Raw genomic sequence first — 19,961 nt, forward strand, 5'->3', positions numbered from 1 at the left:
ATCACTTGTAAAATATGGTTGTCTAATGGAGCTGAAAAGACCCACAGATGTTTCAAATAGCACGTAGTACATTTTTCTTGGGAAATTGGTTAGAGTTTCCCCGATATGCAATATTTGTGTAGCAGTGCATCCATGGTTCAAGGCTCTGGCGGTGACATGGTGGTAAGTGCTTTCCATGTCAAGGGAGATGAGGAGACCAGGGCAGATGACTACTCTTCTGCTGGTCGTCTCAAATGTTTCAATTAATAAACTCCGTGCTGTACAAACACAAATAAGCTTGGTGTGGGGAGTTTTTTCATGTTGCAATGTTACTAATGTCATTCAGCTTGACTATCTTAAAAGTTTTATATTTAGGAGTGTTTCTTTAACAGCTCATTTTCACGCAGTTCTGTCTTGCAATCTGTTTGAATTTGCAGTACCAGCTGAATCTGTGCTCTGTATAAAACGGAGTTACTTCTAGCAATTTGCAGTACCAGCTGAATCTATGCTCTGTATAAAACGGAGTTACTTCTAGCAATTTGCAGTACCAGCTGAATCTGTGCTCTGTATAAAACGGAGTTACTTCTAGCAGCAGCATCGACCCCTTTTTAGCTACTTTTGTAATTTGTATTGGTGTGTTCTGAGGTGACCCACGGTACACAACAATGAAAGTAATCCTTCAGAAAAATGTACTTTGTCACTGAATAACATTGACCCTTTCACTTTATGAATGGCGCATGTTTTTGTTTATAAACTAGCTACTTAGCGAAAAATTGAATTGTTGAAACCAAATAACATTACAACGCATTAAAATGCCCACAATTTAATCAATATGTTTTGCAGGATGATCTCACACCAACTCCCTGCAACATTTCTGAAGGTTATCAGGTACAGTTTTCAAATATGTCTTTTTAAAATGTTACATGTACATAGTGTTCGACTTTATGTCAATACTAATTTAAACATTTTAGTCAGACCATTAACTATATCTTTTTACACAGTTTAAGTATATTGTAAGGTTGACAATAATTAAATTATCTTTCTCAAGATGTACTTTGTGAGATCAAAGATTTTAACATTAAATTGTTTAACAATTTAATCAATGTTCTTTGAATTTGTTATGTACAAGGAATGCAGTAATGATGTGGTCGAAATTAAAGAGACACGTGGACAAGAGATATACATAAGATATTGGGCCTCATTACAAATCAGGCGGTCCGGAAATAACGGTGGCGGTAAACCCGCCGCCACTGTTGTTTCCGGACCGCCTGATCTCAACTCCTGCAGGCGGGAGGTGATGTTCCCGCCAGGTCTGACCTGGCGGGTTTAACACCGCCCGCCTGCAGGCGGATGAGGAAACACCGGCAGCATTAAGAGATGCTGCCGGTGTTTCCATGATCCCCATTCCCATTGAGTCCCATGGGACTCAAAGGGAATGGGGATAAACACCATTCCACCTCTGTGATTCCCGGAAAACCGGGATTGTAATGCCCCGGTAATTCCGGGAATTACGGAGGCAGAATGGTAATACAAGTCCGGCGGTAACCAGGCGGTTTTACCACCTTGGTTACCGCCGGACTCGTAATGAGGCCCATTGTAAAATATCAGTTATCATCCATTTTAACTGTGGTGTAATATTTAATATGTTCTAATGGTCTCCATAGTGACATTTTGTTATATATATATATATATATATGTGATTCTTTAAGGGTAAGAGCCCATTTCACAGATATTACATTTTTACATTGGAATTCATATAATCTGTATGTGTGCTATTAATTAATCATTTTTTACTCTTTGAATAGAGGCTTCGGAAGAAGAGGAGCATAAAGACTCAGACAACTACACAAACTAATGATGTTGCTTGCCAAACCGTTGTCACTTGGGAGCAGCTACATTTTGAGGCTCAGCCTTGCAAGATTCAGTGTTGTGATGCAGATGTCCAGGGCCGGAATTTGAATTGAAAGTCAGCAGTGACCCATGGAAAGTAACCCTGGATCATTGTTACAGCACACACCATCACCCAGAAGAAACAGAGAAGATGTGGCAGAATTGCTTGCAGAATCGCTCACACTATCTACACCTTCTAAAAAAATGCTACCTAAGAAATAGTAGGTAAATAGATAGAAATCAGGGTGAGAGATCCGAGAGCAGCTGTCAAGTTTTTGAAGCTATTTTATTTTGCCTTCAAAAAGATTTTGCACAGATTAGTATTTTTAAACATTTACACAACTTTCGATAAGCACGAAAAGTTAGGTGGACAGATATTTCTTTTTTTTGCGAAATACAAATGAGTATCGTCCTCTTTTCTTGCGGAGGAACAATTTTCACAGTGATGCACTAGTATACAGTACAAGTGATTGGTGACAGAAGGTGTCAACAGTGTGCAGCCCAGGACTGTGATAGGTCCGGGGGTACTAGAACAACAATAGTGAACACAACACTATTCTACAAACATATATAAACAGGGGTTGTGCCACAGAAAATCGACACAACGGTGTTTCGGCCAAGCTGGGCTGGGATTAAGCCCGAGGTTGTAGTGGCCTTCATCAGGATGGTTTCTTACTACAGGTTCTGTCCGTAAAAGAAATCTGTGGGGAAGGGGAGAGCTGTCAGGATCTCGGGTAGTTAAGGTTTCATTTACGTATTAATAAATAATGGCTGAATGGTGCCTAAAAATACACTCAGAGTGTATTGCCATAGAACAGCTTACCGTCTGCTGTGGTGCAGCGGGGACGCTGTGCTAGAGTCCTGTTATGGTTGCCGGACTCATTGGAGACATGGGAGGACTCGTGTGACTCGGGTCACTCAGGCTATTGATGCCTATGGTCTCTGGGAGCTGTAGAGACAAAGGTAAGTATACCGTTAGCCCTGCATGTGGGGGAGTCAGTGTATTTCAAGCAACAACACAAGGCCTATGTGCATCCAGCATGGGATGTGTTGGAGTGGTTAGTGTTGGACCTGGAATGATGAACACCGGTGGTGGGGGTGTCTCGTGAGAGTGGTGTCAGCTCAACGATCAGGTGATGCCTATCGATTTGGTATCCTGTCGGTGGCAGGAATCAAGTTAAAAACGCCACGGTGGACTATGGGCTGTAAAACCCAGTATACTGTGATTCAAGGTGATACGAGCGTGCAAGAGGAGATACGATTTTTTGGTGGGTGCAAAGTCCGGAGTGCTTGTGCTGGATCAGGATGGAAGCTGGCTGTAGCCATCGCCGTGTTTTTTTGGTATATAAAGTCTTCCAATCTTGGTGCAAGCATGGTGCTGTCGTGCGCGTTTAAAAAAAATGTCTACCAGAAGGCTAAAGGTTTCTCCAGTGCACGAGTGGGACTATAAAAGGACAGTGGATTAGGTAGGAGATGCTGGAGGTACCTAGGCTGTCTGTTCCGAACTGTCTGAATGAGAGAATAAATCAACAAGGTGACTTACCGAAGCCTGTTGTGGCAATGTCTGCGCTCCTCGCGGTAATGGATGCTACTGAGGAGTGCTGACACCATAGGTTAAAAACAGCCCAATCGGGCCGGCCAGCCAATGGGGTGCCCAAAGGAGAGTAGGGTAGGGCAAAGATAGGATTGAGTAATGGCCTGGTTATTGGTGTTCGACATTGGGCCAATAAGGAGGAGGCATGACAAGCAACAGATATGACCCGTATGTGTGAGCTTGCGAGGGGGCACGGAAGGTACCCGTCTAGTACAGCTAGTGTAGAAAAATCCACATATACGCAAGACAGTATAGGCAATATAGTTTCTTATTTGATAAATTTAAAGCAGGACCATACAATGCTGTATGTACACAGTTGTTCAAAGGCATATATGTTGATGTTAAAAACTGCAAGAAAAATATGCAAACATACAGTGTCAGACAGAGGACAGCAGGATGTGAACCAGTACTCGGGGACGACCTGTACTGAACAATCGCCAGTGGAATCTACGGGGGTCACTTAGTCCCAGAAGTGTTTCCACTCTACGGTGATATTAAGTCCAGTCCTTACTGTGTCTAGTCTGTGGACCCATTTCTGTTCGAGCCTCGTGAGAGCTAGATTAATATCACCTCCTCTTCTTTGTTGTTGTAGTTGTTGTAAGATGGTCCAGGTAAATTGCTCATTGGTGTGGCCTTTTCTGCTGTAATGCTCCACTAGTGGTTTATCCTGTATGGAGTTCTTGATGCACGATTGATGTTCACTTATCCTTTGTTTAATGGGTCTGGTTGTTTTCCCAATGTAAATGAGCTCGCATGGACACTTTATCACATAGATTACATTTTTGCTCTCGCAATTTGTATGGCTTTGCATTGTCCAGATGAAATTTTTGTGCGTGAATGTCTTGCTGGTCTTGGTGTAGCGACATGCGACGCACTTTCCACATGAGTAGTGTCCTACTATGGGCGGTAGGCCCCATAGTGTATCTTGTTGTTTTTCCGGTTCGAGAAATGTATGTACCAACATATCTCTAAGGTTCCTGTTCTTTTTAAAAGCAAATAAAGATTTTTTGTCCAAGATGCCTTTGTTTTTAATCAGGTGCCAATGCTTGTTTATGGTGGTTTTTAACAAGTTGCTGATCGGGTTGAACGTGGTGACACAGACCGTCCGGTCTATGGGTTCTTTGGTGTTGTTGGTCAGACAGATAGTGCGGTCGGTGTTGGCTGCTCTTTTACGGGCCATTTTGATGGATTTTTTGGGATAGCCTCTTTCGCTTAGGCGTTTTTGGAGTTGTTGGGCATGATTTTCGAATTTGTCTTTATCCGTACAGTTCCTACGTACACAAAGAAATTGTCTGTACGGTAGGTTGTATTTGAGTCCTATTGGATGGAAACTAGTGAAATGGAGTAGGCTGTTCCTGTCGGTTGGTTTCCTGTATAGTTCTGTTTTCACAGAGTCTCCAGAGCGGTAGTTGTGGAGGTCCAGGAAATTAACCGCTTGATGATCCCACGAAGCTCGAACAGAAATGGGTCCACAGACTAGACACAGTAAGGACTGGACTTAATATCACGGTAGAGTGGAAACACTTCTGGGACTAAGTGACCCCCGTAGATTCCACTGGCGATTGTTCAGTACAGGTCGTCCCCGAGTACTGGTTCACATCCTGCTGTCCTCTGTCTGACACTGTATGTTTGCATATTTTTCTTGCAGTTTTTAACATCAACATATATGCCTTTGAACAACTGTGTACATACAGCATTGTATGGTCCTGCTTTAAATTTATCAAATAAGAAACTATATTGCCTATACTGTCTTGCGTATATGTGGATTTTTCTACACTAGCTGTGCTAGACGGGTACCTTCCGTGCCCCCTCGCAAGCTCACACATACGGGTCATATCTGTTGCTTGTCATGCCTCCTCCTTATTGGCCCAATGTCGAACACCAATAACCACGGCCATTACTCAATCCTATCTTTGCCCTACCCTACTCTCCTTTGGGCACCCCATTGGCTGGCCGGCCCGGCTGGGCTGTTTTTAACCTATGGTGTTGGCACTCCTCAGTAGCATCCATTACCGCGAGGAGCGCAGACATTGCCACAACAGGCTTCGGTAAGTCACCTTGTTGGTTTATTCTCTCATTCAGACAGTTCGGAACAGACAGCCTAGGTACCGCCAGCATCTCCTACCTAATCCACTGTCCTTTTATAGTCCCACTTGTGCACTGGAGAAACCTTTAGCCTTCTGGTAGACATTTTTTTAAACGCGCACAACAGCACCATGCTTGCACCAAGATTGGAAGACTTTATATACCAAAAAAACATGGCGATGGCTACAGCCAGCTTCCATCCTGATCCAGCAGAAGTACTCCGGACTTTGCACCCACCAAAAAATCGTATCTCCTCTTGCACGCTCGTATCACCTTGAATCACATTATACTGGGTTTTACAGCCCATAGTCCACCGTGGCGTTTTTAACTTGATTCCTGCCACCGACAGGATACTTAATCGATAGGCATCACCTGATCGTTGAGCTGACACCACTCTCACGAGACACCCCCACCACCGGTGTTCATCATTCCAGGTCCAACACTAACCACTCCAACACATCCCATGCTGGATGCACATGGGCCTTGTGTTGTTGCTTGAAATACACTGACTCCCCCACATGCGGGGCTAACGGTATACTTACCTTTGTCTCTACAGCTCCCAGAGACCATAGGCATCAATAGCCTGAGTGACCCGAGTCACACGAGTCCTCCCATGTCTCCAATGAGTCCGGCAACCATAACAGGACTCTAGCACAGCGTCCCCCGCTGCACCACAGCAGACGGTAAGCTGTTCTATGGCAATACACTCCGAGTGTATTTGTAGGCACCATTCAGCCATTATTTATTAATACGTAAATGAAACCTTAACTACCCGAGATCCTGACAGCTCTCCCCTTCCCCACAGATTTCTTTTACGGACAGAACCTGTAGTAAGAAACCATCCTGATGAAGGCCACTACAACCTCGCTTGGCCGAAACACTGTTGTGTCGATTTTCTGTGGCACAACCCCTGTTTATATATGTTTGTAGAATAGTGTTGTGTTCACTATTGTTGTTCTAGTACCCCCGGACCTATCACAGTCCTGGGCTGCACACTGTTGACACCTTCTGTCACCAATCACTTGTACTGTATACTCGTGCATCACTGTGAAAATTGTTCCTCCGCAAGAAAAGAGGACGATACTCATTTGTATTTCGCAAAAAAAAAGAAATATCTGTCCACCTAACCTTTCGTGCTTATCGAAAGTTGTGTAAATGTTTAAAAATACTAATCTGTGCAAAATCTTTTTGAAGGCAAAATAAAATAGCTTCAAAAACTTGACAGCTGCTCTCGGATCTCTCACCCTGATTTCTATCTATTTACCTACAAGTACCCTCCTGGGCATATCAGGACTTTGCCAGGCGCCCTTTATATACACTTACCTAAGAAATAGACAATGTTCCCTGTTTGCACAATACATGTGGATAAATTGGAAATATCACACACAGAAATAACGGAAGCATCTTCGCTACAGATTGACGATTGTGCTTGTGATGTGGACTTCACTCTTCCTAGTGTTGTAACGCTCACCTGGTATCCACGGGGACGTCACTCAGCCTGGTCTGACCTCTTACGACCTCAAACCCTTCCCTGGAGTCTACTCGACTGGAGACTGGGCCTGAAACACAGGATTGGTAGAGTTTAACTCCCTACTGTCTCTGTGAGCTTGAATACCTTCTTCCCCGGGGTCGAACCCTTCCCTTTGATCCACAGCTCACCTTGTTTTCTTGGAAAGTGTGCTCTCCGTCCTGCTTTCAGTGCAGGGCGCGTTGATTGATGCGGGCTTGTTGCTGCCTAGTTACATCACTGGCAAGAGTCCGACAGGTAAGTATAATGAGTCTTTTGAAAAGTTCTCTAGCTTCGTTCCTTTCCTTCCTTAGATGATGGCCGGCGTCCGGGGATGGAGACGTGCTGATGAGATGAGTAGCGCTGAAGGTGAGTGAGAGCGCAATGGGACCTTTTCGTATTTGAATTGAACCGAGTTCTTTTTCTGTGTCTTTTAGGTGCTGTGCCGTTTTCAGCATGGATGCCGGTTATGAAGAAGAAATGCGGTGAGTAAGCGTGGTATGCGGCGCCTCTAGATGTTTCCACACTAAGCTGGAGTGCCTTTTCCCTCTTGCAGATGGATGAGAAGTTCCGGAGACAGAGTTCCCTCAGAGCGACTGGGATTCAGGGAAGCGTTTGAAGCTCTTACAATCTTTAAAAATAAGCGAAGATTTGCTGAATGCTTACTAATGCCTTTTTTCTGTTCTTTTCCCTTTTCCTTAGGAAGCGGCGTGCCGGGATGGGAATGACACCGCCAAAGATGCCCGCAGAACAGAAGAAGAGATGAATGATGGGCAGAAGCGCCGCAAGGTAAGGCTGTTCCTAAAGGTGTTCTTGTTCTTGCAGGAGCTGAGCGCAGAAGAAAGATGCAGGCCTACTGGAGACCGATCCGAACACAGTGAGTGTCATGCTGCAGGTGCAGAAAACACAAAGCATGTTTCTCAGCCTGGGCGTGGCTTAAATAGTCTCTGGGTATCCCAGGTGTCTCTGGGCTGAACCACACCCAAAAGACTAGACTGCACATGCAGTTCTGGGAACCGAAATATGTGGGGGCATCCATCTTGTGCCCATCAGTGCACTACAAGTCCAATCCCCAATGTTATCCTATGGGAGTGAGTGAGTCTGGTGCCTCAAGCGCCAAGTCTGACTCCAAGTGGGTCTTTGGAGGGATGGAGAGGCCCTTGAGGGCCATGTAGGTGATTGTGGCCTGGCTCCAGTCTGACATCTTGGAGGGCTGCGGACATGAGGGGCAGGAATCATGACAAGTGTTGAGGACTTATCCGCCACCATGAAGTCGCACACCAGTATACTTCTGGATGATTGGATATTAAAGGAGCCAAAATACTTTGTATTTGACTGCTGCCTGATCGAGATTATGAAACTGATTAAATGTGATCATAAATTGCATTGGAGGATTTGTGGGGAACCATTGTTGCAGTCTGCTCATGTAATCAAAGGTACCAACCTGAAGATAAAGGGTAGCTGTGTACACCACGATAACTCATATTCATGGTCTCCTCAACCTATGCTTGGAAAATTGCCTTCTGGAAATGTACTTTGTTCATCTTCTTTGTCGTTTAGCTGATCAAAGTACAGTACAATTTCAAGTTTTTCTGACTTTGTGGGACTCAAGTTCCTTTCAAAAACCCAGTATAACAAATATCAGAAGGATTTCTTGTTCCCTGCTGTTAGCCAGGCATGGACACTCAAACAGACGCCAATGGACAATGTTCTTGCTGGGAAAAGGCTCTGGCTGCCTGGCGATAGAGAGTGTGACAGTCCAGGGATTTCTGCTAAATGTGGCACTTACCACTTCCATGACATGGAAACCATACAAATAGTGTGTTCAGTTATTGTGAAAGTACCTGAATGTACAACTTCTGTTGTCATGGAAAAATATTGTTTCATGAAATCCATTCAGCTTCTGCAATCCAGGGGAATGAAAATAGACATGATATCCACTGACAGGAATGTTTCAATAGCCAAGGATCTCTAGATATTCTGCTTGAAACATGGCGTTCATTGATGCACCATTGGAAAGAAAATGAACATTTCCACAAATGTGCACATGGACCATTGAACAAGGAGCAGGAGCGTATGAAAAGGTGGTTGGTTTTAGGCTCCCCTCCTCACACAGCACTTGAGAAGATTGTGTATGCAAAACGCTTTCAGGAGACATGAGGGGTCTGTTACGCCCACCTGGTCTCTGCGGTGGCGTTGGGGCTGCCTTTTCGTAGGCCTGGAAGACTGGACCTGTTCCGGCGAGAGGATGAGAGACAATGAGGCTAGCGTGGTGGAGCTGCGGTTCCCTTCCGCCCTTTCGTGCCAGAATCTGGTGTGCCGATGTTTACCCATGCAGGCTCACCTGATAATATGTAAGGGCAAGCTCTCCGTCCTGCTTTCCTTCAGCAGGGGTGCTGCGGATGGACCTAGTTACGTCACTGGTCTTGATTGCGGTGGTCCAGGCTGGCTGCGACCATTCCATCTTGAAAGTAAGTGTTTATGACTTTCTTATTGTCCGTTTTCTTGTAATGATACTGTCCCAAGGGATATATTTCATAATGGTATATTGTTCTTTCTCCCCTGTAGCAATGAAGATGATGATCCAGGCGCACGTGATGACAAGGAAGCAGATCTGGGAATTTCCACCACTAGTAGGTAAGCGGGTGGTTTCTGAAACTGCACCAAGTTCGTAAATAATGTCTCTTTAGCGAGTTAAGGTCTCTGCGATCGGTCACCTTGTATTTCTTAATCTCTTTGGAGGTGCGGCAGGTCGGCGATGGTTGGAGAACGGTATCCGACTCCTGATGGCGGTTGGAGATGAAGGCCCGCACGGAGGCAGCACCCGAAGAAGGTCCCGGTAGATAGAATTCGGAACAGGCAAGGTTGCTGGGCTATACCTGTCGAGGACTCCGGGAAGGTGAGTTTGACTGCTGTCGATTCGGGATCAGATGGCGATGCTTCCAGCGATGAAGCGATCGCAGGTAAGGCTTGCGGGGCAACTGCAGAGTGAAAGCAGATGACTGTGCTTCCGACGATGGCGTGATTGCAGGTAAGGTGTGCGCTGTGACTGTAGAGAGGGAAGCAAGTGACAATGCTTCCGACGATGATGCGTTCCAGGTAACGTGGTTGAGGTGGCTGAAGATGCCCGTGTTGAACCAGGTAGGTGGCGAAGGGTTCCGGAGGTTGGAAGCGCACGTGTTGGATCTGGTAAGTGTCGGCGGTAAGCGTTACGTTGCTGTGAGCAAACTAATGCTAAGCGCAAGTATTCGGGTGGGGACGGCTTATATAGCCTGGCCCCAGCCACTCCCTGCAGGCTCTGCCTTGTGGCCCCACCTAGCTCCTCCTTCTGCCTTCTGCACGTGCCTTACCTGAGATATTCGGGCCCCGCCCAGACTTGCTGCACGTGCCCCTGGTATTCTGTGTGCTGAGCACACTTTGAAATGAGCTTGGTGCCATAGGCGCCAATATTGGTCCATTGGGACCCTGTATGTAGTGGAGGGCTGGGCTCCTGCCTAGTGACCATGACAGCACTCCCCCTCAAGGCCCCTCTCATGGTGGGTCTTCCCTCTGGTCCTGGTTTGGTGGGGTTGTCCCGGTGGAATCGCCTGATGAGTCGTGGGACATGGACGAATTTGCCGGGTTCCCATGTAAGATCCTGGGGCCCGTAGCCTACCCAGTCGATTAGATAGTAGAGTTTTGAACGTACTTTTTTGGAATCCAAGATGTTCTTCACTTCATATTCAGGTTCACCGGCAATGATTTCCGGTGGTGGTGGTGTTGGAATTCGAGTGTCTGGTTCTACTGGCTTTATAAGGGAGAGGTGGAAAACTGGGTGGATTTGCAAGTTTGGTGGTAGATACAATTTCATGGCCGCAGGATTTATGATAGCCTTGATAGAATATGGCCCCATGTATCATAGCCGAAAGGCTCGAGGTCCTTTTAAAGGAATGTTTCTAGACGCCAACCATACTTTATCTCCGACACGATATTGTGGAGCCTCCTTCCTGTGCCGGTCCGCAAATTTCTTCTGCTGCTCGTTGGCTCGCTTTAGGTTCTCGCTGGCTTCTTTCAGAGATTGAGTGATCCTCTTATGCAATGAGGTAACTGCTGGCATTTCCAACTCGTCCAGAGGGTCGTAGGAAGATGCTCTTGGGTGCCGACCGTTCATTATGTAGAACGGGGTCTGTCCAGTGCTAGTATGAATTGAGTTGTTGTAGGCAAACTCACTTAACCAAAGAATGTCTTTCCAGGTGTCCCCTGTTAGTTGTAACATGCACCTCAGGTACTGTTCAAGCGTTTGGTTCGTCCTCTCTGTTTGACCATCGGTCTGGGGGTGGTGACTAGTAGAGAGCCGAAGGTCGATGTGGGCTAGTTTACAACACCTTATCCAGAATGCTGAAACAAACTGGGACCCTCTGTCTGAGACTAATACGGATGGAAATACATGTAGTCGGACAATTTGTTCTAGAAATACGGTGGCCATAGTAGCAGCGGTAGGAAGTCCCTTTAGTGGGATAAAGTGCGCCATTTTGGAGAACAGGTCTACCAGGACCAGGATTGCGTTAAACCCCTCGCAAGATGGTAGATCGGTGATGAAGTCCATGGATAATGTATGCCATGGTGTTGGTGGCACTTCAAGAGGTCTCAGTAGCCCTGCCGGATTTTGTTTTTGGGAATTATTTTGTGCACAGACACCGCACGTGGTAATGAACTGGGCGATGTCGTTCCTCCAGGAGGGCCACCAGTAATTCTTTTGGATTTTGGCTCTAGTCTTGGTGATCCCTGGGTGTCCTTCCACCAAGGACACATGGTAATTTGCTATAATTTTAGTATGTAATCCCTTGTCCGGAACATACAACCTTCCCTGGAAGTACGGCAGATTATTTTTGATGGTGTATTCTTCCCCTTTACTTAGCCACTCTTGTTGGGCAATTAGGTCCATGTGGGTTTGGAGGTCAGTCTGTAGTTCTTCCCAGCAGGTAGTAACGGCTATTTGATGTTGAATCCGTTCCTCTGGGATAATAGCTATGGGATCGGATGGGTTAAAGGCATCCTGGTCCTCTCCCATTCTTGACAAGGCATTGGCTTTCCCGTTGCGAACGCCAGGCTGGTAGGTGATCACAAAATCGTATTCTGCAAATAATAACACCCAACGGAGTTGGAGTGAGGATTGCCCATTGGCAGTTTTCAGATACTGGGCCTCATTACGACTCAGGCGGTAAGGGGTTTACGGCGGCGTAAACAGCGCTGACCCTTACCGACTGATTCCGAGGTCCCTTAGCGCCATGGAGGTTTTAACACCTGCTTTTAGCAGGTGTTAAAATCCATGGCGCTGAGGGACCTTGATGTTAATTACGCCACCGTAATTTACGGTGGCGTAATTAACGCCTTCCCCACTCCCATTATGCCCTATGGGGCAAAAATGGGAATGGGGAAGGGTAAATGGGGATTGGGGACTTACCGCCCCGCCAACCTCGGAATGGGGCCGTAAGTCCGCCAACCACCATGGCGTAAACGTAGTTTACGCCATGGTGGTAAAGGTACGACCCAGGCGGTAACTTACCGCCTGGGTCGTTATGAGGCCCACTGTAAATTACGGTGATTGGTAATAACATTAACCGTGTGTTTGGCCCACAAAAGATAATGCCTCCAAGTCTTGAAGGCTCCTATGATTGCCAGGAGCCCTTTGTCGGTTATCGCGTAATTTCCTTCAGGTGCAGAAAACATGCGGGACCAGAATGCTATAGGGTGAAGCTGCCCCGTCTGAGGGTCCTTTTGTGATAAGATCGCCCCCATGGCAATGCAGGAGGCATCTGTTTCTGCTACGTAAGTTAGGCCAGGCCGAGGGTGTCCGAGTATAGGCGCTGAGGTGAAGGCTTGTTTTAATTCTTGGAAGGCAAGCTCAGCCTCTGCTGACCAAAATAACTTCTTGTTTTTCTTCAAAAGAGACGTGATCGGATGGACAATTTGTGAAAATTGTGGTATGAAGCGTCTATAAAAGTTAGCAAAGGCCAGTACACTTTGTACCCCTTTGATAGATGTTGGGGAAAACCATCAAAGAATAGCTTCCACGTTACGTGTGTGTCCATATGAACTCCTCTTGGGGAAAGCATGAAGCCCAAAAACTCAACCTCTGTGACGTGAAAGGAGCATTTTTCTAGTTTAGCAAACAGTCGGTGCTGATAGAATTTTTCCAACACCGCCCTTACGTGGCCAACATGTTCCTCCTTGGACTGCGAATAGATTAAAATATCATCAATGTAAACGAGGACACAGACATCCAGCAGTTCGTGGAGCACATCGTTCACAAAATACTTGAACGCTGCTGGTGCATTGCATAGCCCAAAGGGCATCACCTTGTACTCGAAGAGTCTGTACTTGGTCCAGAAAGCTGTCTTCCAATCATCACCACTTTTTTACTCATACGAGGTGATAGGCTCCCTGAAGGTCCAGTTTTTAATAGATTTGAGGGCCTTTTACCAGGTCGAGTAATTCTGGAATGAGTGGCAACGGGTATCTCTTTTTAATTGTTATTTGGTTCAATGCCCTATAGCCGATGCATGTTCTGAGGTCACCCTCCTTCTTGGGTACGAAGAAGAGGGCGGAAGAAGCAGAAGACTCAGATGGGCGAATAAACCAGTTGGCTAGGTACTGGTCTAGGTAGGTTCGCACGTGTTGATTCTCTTGTTCTGTCAAGGCGTATATTCGACTGTACGGGATTTGGGCTCTGGGTATCAGGTCGATTTGGCAGTCATAGGGCCTATGAGGAGGCAAGGTATTTGCCTGTTCTTTCTGAAATACATATTGGTAGTCCAAGTATTCAGGGGACAGGGCACTGGCAAGGGCCAGAAGAGGTTTGATCTCGGTCTTGGGTTGCTGCAAATGACAAGTTTTGGCGCATTCTCACAGAAAGGTCAGCACTCTTGTTCTCCAGTCAATTCTGGGGTTATGAGCCTCTAGCCAAGGCATCCCAAAAATCATTTGGAATTGTGGTGCCCCAATAAGATCGAAAGAAATGTCCTCTCGATGACCTTCCTGAGAAATCAGAATAACCTTTTCGGTGTGCTGCGTTACTGGCCCAGAGGATAGTTGTGAGCCATCCACTCTGGTAACGTTCTCCACCTGTGGTTTATGCTGAAGTGAGAGGCCAATTTGTGCAGCTAGGGCCTGATTGATATAGTTACCAACTGCTCCAATGTCTAAATATGCCTCGAAGGCGTGCACCTTAGATGGTTGTTGGTGGTGAACTATGAGTACTGGAATGACTAGATGTGAGGTCTGAACTACTTTCTGATTTTTGCTCGACAAGAGACCCCTTCCCTTGTCAGGCGCTGGAGTTTTCTGGAGTCATGTTTTATTCCTTATCAGTGTTATCCGTTGCACCAACAGTTCTCCTAGGGGGTTCAATGGGGCAATCCCTATGAAAATGACCTGCCTTGCCACAGTATAGGCATAGTTGTTCCTACCTCCGTTTTTCTCTCTCGGCTTTAGATATAAGGGCCCGTAATCCCCCGATTTGCATTGGTTCAGTGGTTTCGTGAGTCTTGCCTGGATTGTCCCTGGATCTCACATAGACAGGTCTCCCCTCAGCCCTAGTGCGGTCCATCTTTCGGCTTTGTAGTCTGTTATCCAGTTGCAGTGTTAGGTTGATGTATTCAGCACAGGCTTCGGGAGGATTGACCACTTGCGCTAAAACATCCTTTAGTTCCCCTCTTAAACCTCAGTAAAATAACTTAGTCCTTTTATCCTCAGGCCAGTTGGTTTGTGTGATAAGACGATTAAAGGTGGCTTTATAAGTCAGTAAATAATGATTTCCCTGTCTGAGGGACAACAATTCGTTATCTAAGGCCTGTTCCCGGGTGTGTCTTGCAAAGATTTTCTCCAATTTCCGTTGGAATTCCCCAAAGTTGTGCAGCACAGGGTCACTCTGGTTGACTGAAGGTATAGACCAATCCGCTGCGCTGCCTCCTAGATACGAAAGTACAAAAGCCACCCTAGAAGTATAGTTCGGGAATGCACCTGGGTTGCACAGGAAATTCAGGCGACACTGATTCATAAATATCGGAAATGTATTGGGGGCGCCAGTAAACTGTTATGGTGGGGCTAGTGGTACCATCCCTGGGAGTACTACTTGAACTGGTGGCTTTGGTGGTGCAGGGGTTGGCGCAATTCCAAGTAACGGAACCTGTCCCGTGTGTGGTTGAAGCATCTGTCTTGCCATATCATTGGTTTGTTTTCGGGTAATGATTAAATCCCTTCTTAGGGAGCTTGTCTCTTGTCTGGAGGCATGCACTTCAGCCCATAAATCCCCCAGCAATTGGGCCAACTGGTCGAACTCAGAGGTACCCATAACGCCCAGGCAGAGGTTCTGGGAGAGGCTTTGCATTCTGTTACGCTCACCTGGTCTCTGCAGGGGTGTTGGGGCATGGTTGGAGCCCTCCCTGGAGCTGACTCCCTCAGGTCACTTCTTTTCCCTCACTGGCTGCCTTTTCGTAGGCCTGGAAGGCTGGACCTGTTCCGGCGAGAGGATGAGAGACAATGAGGCTAGCATGGTGGAGCCGCAGTTCCCTTCCGCCCTTTCGTGCCAGAATGTGGTGCACAGAAGTTTACCTATGCAGGCTCCCCTGATAACATGTAAGGGCGAGCTCTCCGTCCTGCTTTCCTTCAGCAGGGGCACTGCGGATGGACCTAGTTACGTCACTGGTCCTGATTGCGGTGGTCCAGGCCTGCTGCGACCATTCCATCTTGAAGGTAAGTGTTTATGACTTTCTTATTGTCCGTGTTCTTGTAATGATACTGTCCCAAGGGATATTGTTCATAATAGCATATTGTTCTTTCTCCCCTGTAGAAATGAAGTTGATGATCCAGGAGTGCGTGATGACAAGGAAGCAGCTCCGGGAGTTTCCACCACTAGTAGGTAAGCGGGTGGTTTCTGAAACTGCACCAAGTTCGTAAATAATGTCTCTTTAGCGAGTTAAGGTCTGTGCGATCGCTCACCTTGTATGTCTTACTCTTTTTACACGTGTGTCAGGTCGGTGATGGTTGGAGAACGGTATCCGACTCCTGATAGCGGTTGGAGATGAAGGCCCGTGTAGAGGCAGCACCCGAAGAAGGTCCCGGGTAGATAGAATTCAGAACAGGTAAGGTTGCTGGGCTATACCTGTCGAGGACTCCGGGAAGGTGAGTATGACTGCAGTCGAGTCGAGAGCAGATGGCGATGCTTCCGGCGACGAAGTGATCACAGGTAAGGCTTGCGCGGCGTCTGCAGAGTGAAAGCAGATGACTGTGCTTCCGACGATGGTGTTATCACAGGTAAGGCGTGCGCTGTGCCTGTAGAGAGGTATGCGAGTGACAATGCTTCTGACGATGATGCGTTCCAGGTAAGGTGGTCGAGGTGGCTGAAGATGCGTGTGTTGAACCAGGTATGTGACAAAGGGTTCCGGAGGCTGGAAGCGCACGTGTTGGATGAGGTAAGAGTCGGCGGTAAGCGTTACTTTGCTGTCAGCAAACTAATGTGAAGCACCAGTATTCGGGTGGGCCGGCTTATATAGCCTGGCCCCAGCCACTCCCTGCAGGCTCTGCCTTGTGTCCCCACCTAGCTCCTCCTTCTGCCTTCTGCACGTGCCTTCCCTGAGATATTCGGGCCCTGCCCGGCCTTGCTGCATGTGCCCCTGGTATTCTGTGTGCTGAGCACACTTTGAAATGAGCTTGGTGTCATAGGTGCCAAGACTGGGTCCATTGGGACCCTGTATGTAGTGGAGGGCTGGTCTCCTGCCTAGTGACCATGACAGGGACTCTCTGAGTTCTGCCACATTGGAGATTTTGAGGTGTTCCATAATATGTGCCTAAAGTACAGGCCTTAAAGGTTGCCTTTTGGCACAGACCATATGTATGGAGGCCAGAACAAGACTGGCTGCACATGCACACAATGAGAACCATGGAAGGGAACAAGCAAACACTGCAGGAATTTTTAGGGGGCCTTGTTACAACAAGGAGTCTACCAAAAGAAGCACACAGTGGGTGGCAAAGCCAATCTTCCAGCAGATGTTTTTTGAATTTGTGAACGATCTGACATTGAATGTGCTGGCCATGCAAATGCATGGAATTAATCCAGATTTTGTTTACATGGGCTAGTCTATGCCATGGAACATTGCAAAAGAGGTTTGCCCTCCCAAACTTAAACTTGTTGGAAGGTTGACTTTAAGAATCAAATGATGTGTGTCTCTCTTAACAATGTTTAACAAAGCCAGTTTCAAGCTTTTGCACAGTGTTTGGAAACTGATTTCATTGTACAATAAATGGAATAGTAAATCACTTGAGATGTAATTGGTTAATCATTTATTTTTAATTAATCACTATTTGTGTAGTAATGTCACTAGATAGACCTTGCAATTGAATTTTTTCTTTGATTTGTGCATTTATTACCATCAATATATTTGATTTACATTAGAATAATAAATGTCAGATTGATTGTTTCAAGTATGTCACTCAAATCAAATCAAATGTAAAACCAACAGTCACCAGAAGCTACTTTTGGCTCGGCATGCCAACTAATGAAATACTATAAACTAGCTCCTTGTTCCATAGTGGTAGCTCCTGGAGACTGGTTACTGCAGGATACCCAGCCCTGCTTGTAATTCCTGCTTATCCAATCCTAATTTCAAGCCCTTTTTGTAATGAACTCACAATAGTTGAAGAATCTAAGGAGAAAATTGGAGCAGCAGAACTACAGAAACTCAATGGGCCTCATTACACGGATGGCGCTAAGGGATTACCGGCACCGGTAAGGGCACCGGTGACGGTAATCCCTTAGCGCCATACTATGAGGTCCCTCAGTGGGTCCCGTCCTTAACGTGTGGCCAGACCACACGTTAAGGAAGGGACCCGCTGAGGGACTTCAGGGCAAATAACGGTACCGCTAATAGCGGTACCGTTATTTGCTCCTTCCCCATTCCCATTGAGCCCTATGGGGGCTCAATGGGAATGGGGAAGGGCCTTGGTGAATGGGGAATTACCGCCCGCCAACCTTGGAATGGGGCAGTAATTCCCCCATTCACCAAGGCGGAATCGGTAAAATACCGGCGGCAACTGCCGTCCGTGTAATGAGGCCCAATGTCTCCAGAGGTCAAGTCCTCTCCAGGCTGGACTACTGCAACATCCTCATGTTCAATCTGCCTAACTCCTCTCTTCGTCCCCTTCAACTAATCCAGAAAAGGGCTAAAAGACTTATCCTTGGCCTCAAGCCCAGGGACCAAATCTCTCAAGCCCAACAATGTATCCACTGGTTCCCACTGGCTGTGAGAATGAAGTACAAGACCCTCTGCATCATCCACAAGGCTTTCTGGGGCCAGGGACCCCACTACATCTGACTCTTTCCCTAAATACCTCCCTATTATTTATTTGCATTTGTTAAGTGCGCAACAGCCCAGGGGCTTGTTACAGAGAGAGATCAAAACTTAGTTACACATGAAAAACACATACAAGCATGATTATTGTACAAATTGCATAGGATGGTTTTTCGAAAAATGTATTGGTGAGTGTTTTAGTTAAAGAGAAGAGTTTTAAGTTTTTTTCTGAAGGCAGGGAGAGATGTGTATGCTCTTAGGTTAGTGGGCAGTACATAGCACCAAAACTTTGGTGCTATGTATGGGAAGCCTAACCCTTCTGCTTTGGCCTTGTTAATTCGCGGTACAGTGAATTGGTTGGTGTAGCATAATCTGATAGGTCTTGAAGCGTTGGGTCTATGTAGTGAGTCTGAAAGCTAGGGCGGCACTGTCCGGTGTAAGCATTTATGTGTAGTCGTGAGGATCTTGAATGTAATGCGTTCTTTGACAGGGAGCCAGTGAATGGACTGTCTTGCTTGTGAGATGTGGTCTCTTTTTAGAATACTTAAGGCTGTTGTTGGTGAGTTATTTTGAGTGATTTGGGGTCTGTTTACATTTCTTGCGGATGTGCCGGCTAAGAGTGCATTGCAGTAGTCAAGCTTTGCACCTATGGTAGCTCTGGCTATTGAGAGACAATTTTCCTTGGTCAAGAATGGTTTGATGGCGTTGATGAGTTTATTGCTTAGGGCAGAGGCAGAGACAATAGGGCTGACTTGCTTGTTCATGGAGAGTGTGGCATCAATGTGGACCTGTAGGGTTTTGACAGATGATAGGACAGGGGTGATGCACTTATCAATGTTAAAGTTGGAATAAAGACAGTCTAGCTTGGCTAGAGTGGTCTTTTGGCCAAGAATAAGAATCTCAGTCTTGTCCCCGTTGAGGCATAGTCCATGGGTGTCCATCCACACCTGGATGGTGGCGTAGATTTGCCTAAAGGCTGAAGCGTCTTGGTTTTAGGAGCCTGTTAGGGGGAGGAGCACCTGGGTATCGTCTGCATAATTTGTATATGTGATCACAAGTGCATCAAGTTTATCAAAAAGAGGCTCAGTGAAGAGATTGTACAGTGTAGGAGCAGTGCAGGATCCCTGTGGGACACCACATTGTATGATATTAGGGGCTGCATTAGCTGTGTTAGAGAAGACTTTCATAGCTCTTCCTTCTAAGAAGGAGGTGATCCAGGCAGCAGCTTGGTCGGAGAAATGAGCTGATGGCATAAGGTGTGTGGTGAGTGTTTTGTGGTCTACAGGATCGAACGCTTCTGAGAGATCTAGGAGGCGAAGGAGGGCGGGCTTACCACTTTCCAGGATTTGGGTCATTTGATTTTTTAGATCTAAAAGGGCTGTTTTGGTCTGTGTCCTTTGCGGAATCCCGACTCTCTATTTCCTAGGATGGAATTAGTTTCTAGGTAGAGTTGGATTTGACTATGAGCTGCCTTGTCTTATATTTTGAGCAGGAATGGGATGGTTGTTTTAGGCCGGCAATTGTTGGGCTGTGCTGGATCTAATGTTGGCTTTTTTAAGAGGGGGCGCACCTCTGCTTC

This window comes from Ambystoma mexicanum, chromosome 7q (assembly GCF_040938575.1).
Source record: "Ambystoma mexicanum isolate Mex_15411 chromosome 7q, UKY_AmexF1_1, whole genome shotgun sequence".
Classification (NCBI taxonomy): Eukaryota; Metazoa; Chordata; class Amphibia; order Caudata; family Ambystomatidae; genus Ambystoma; species Ambystoma mexicanum.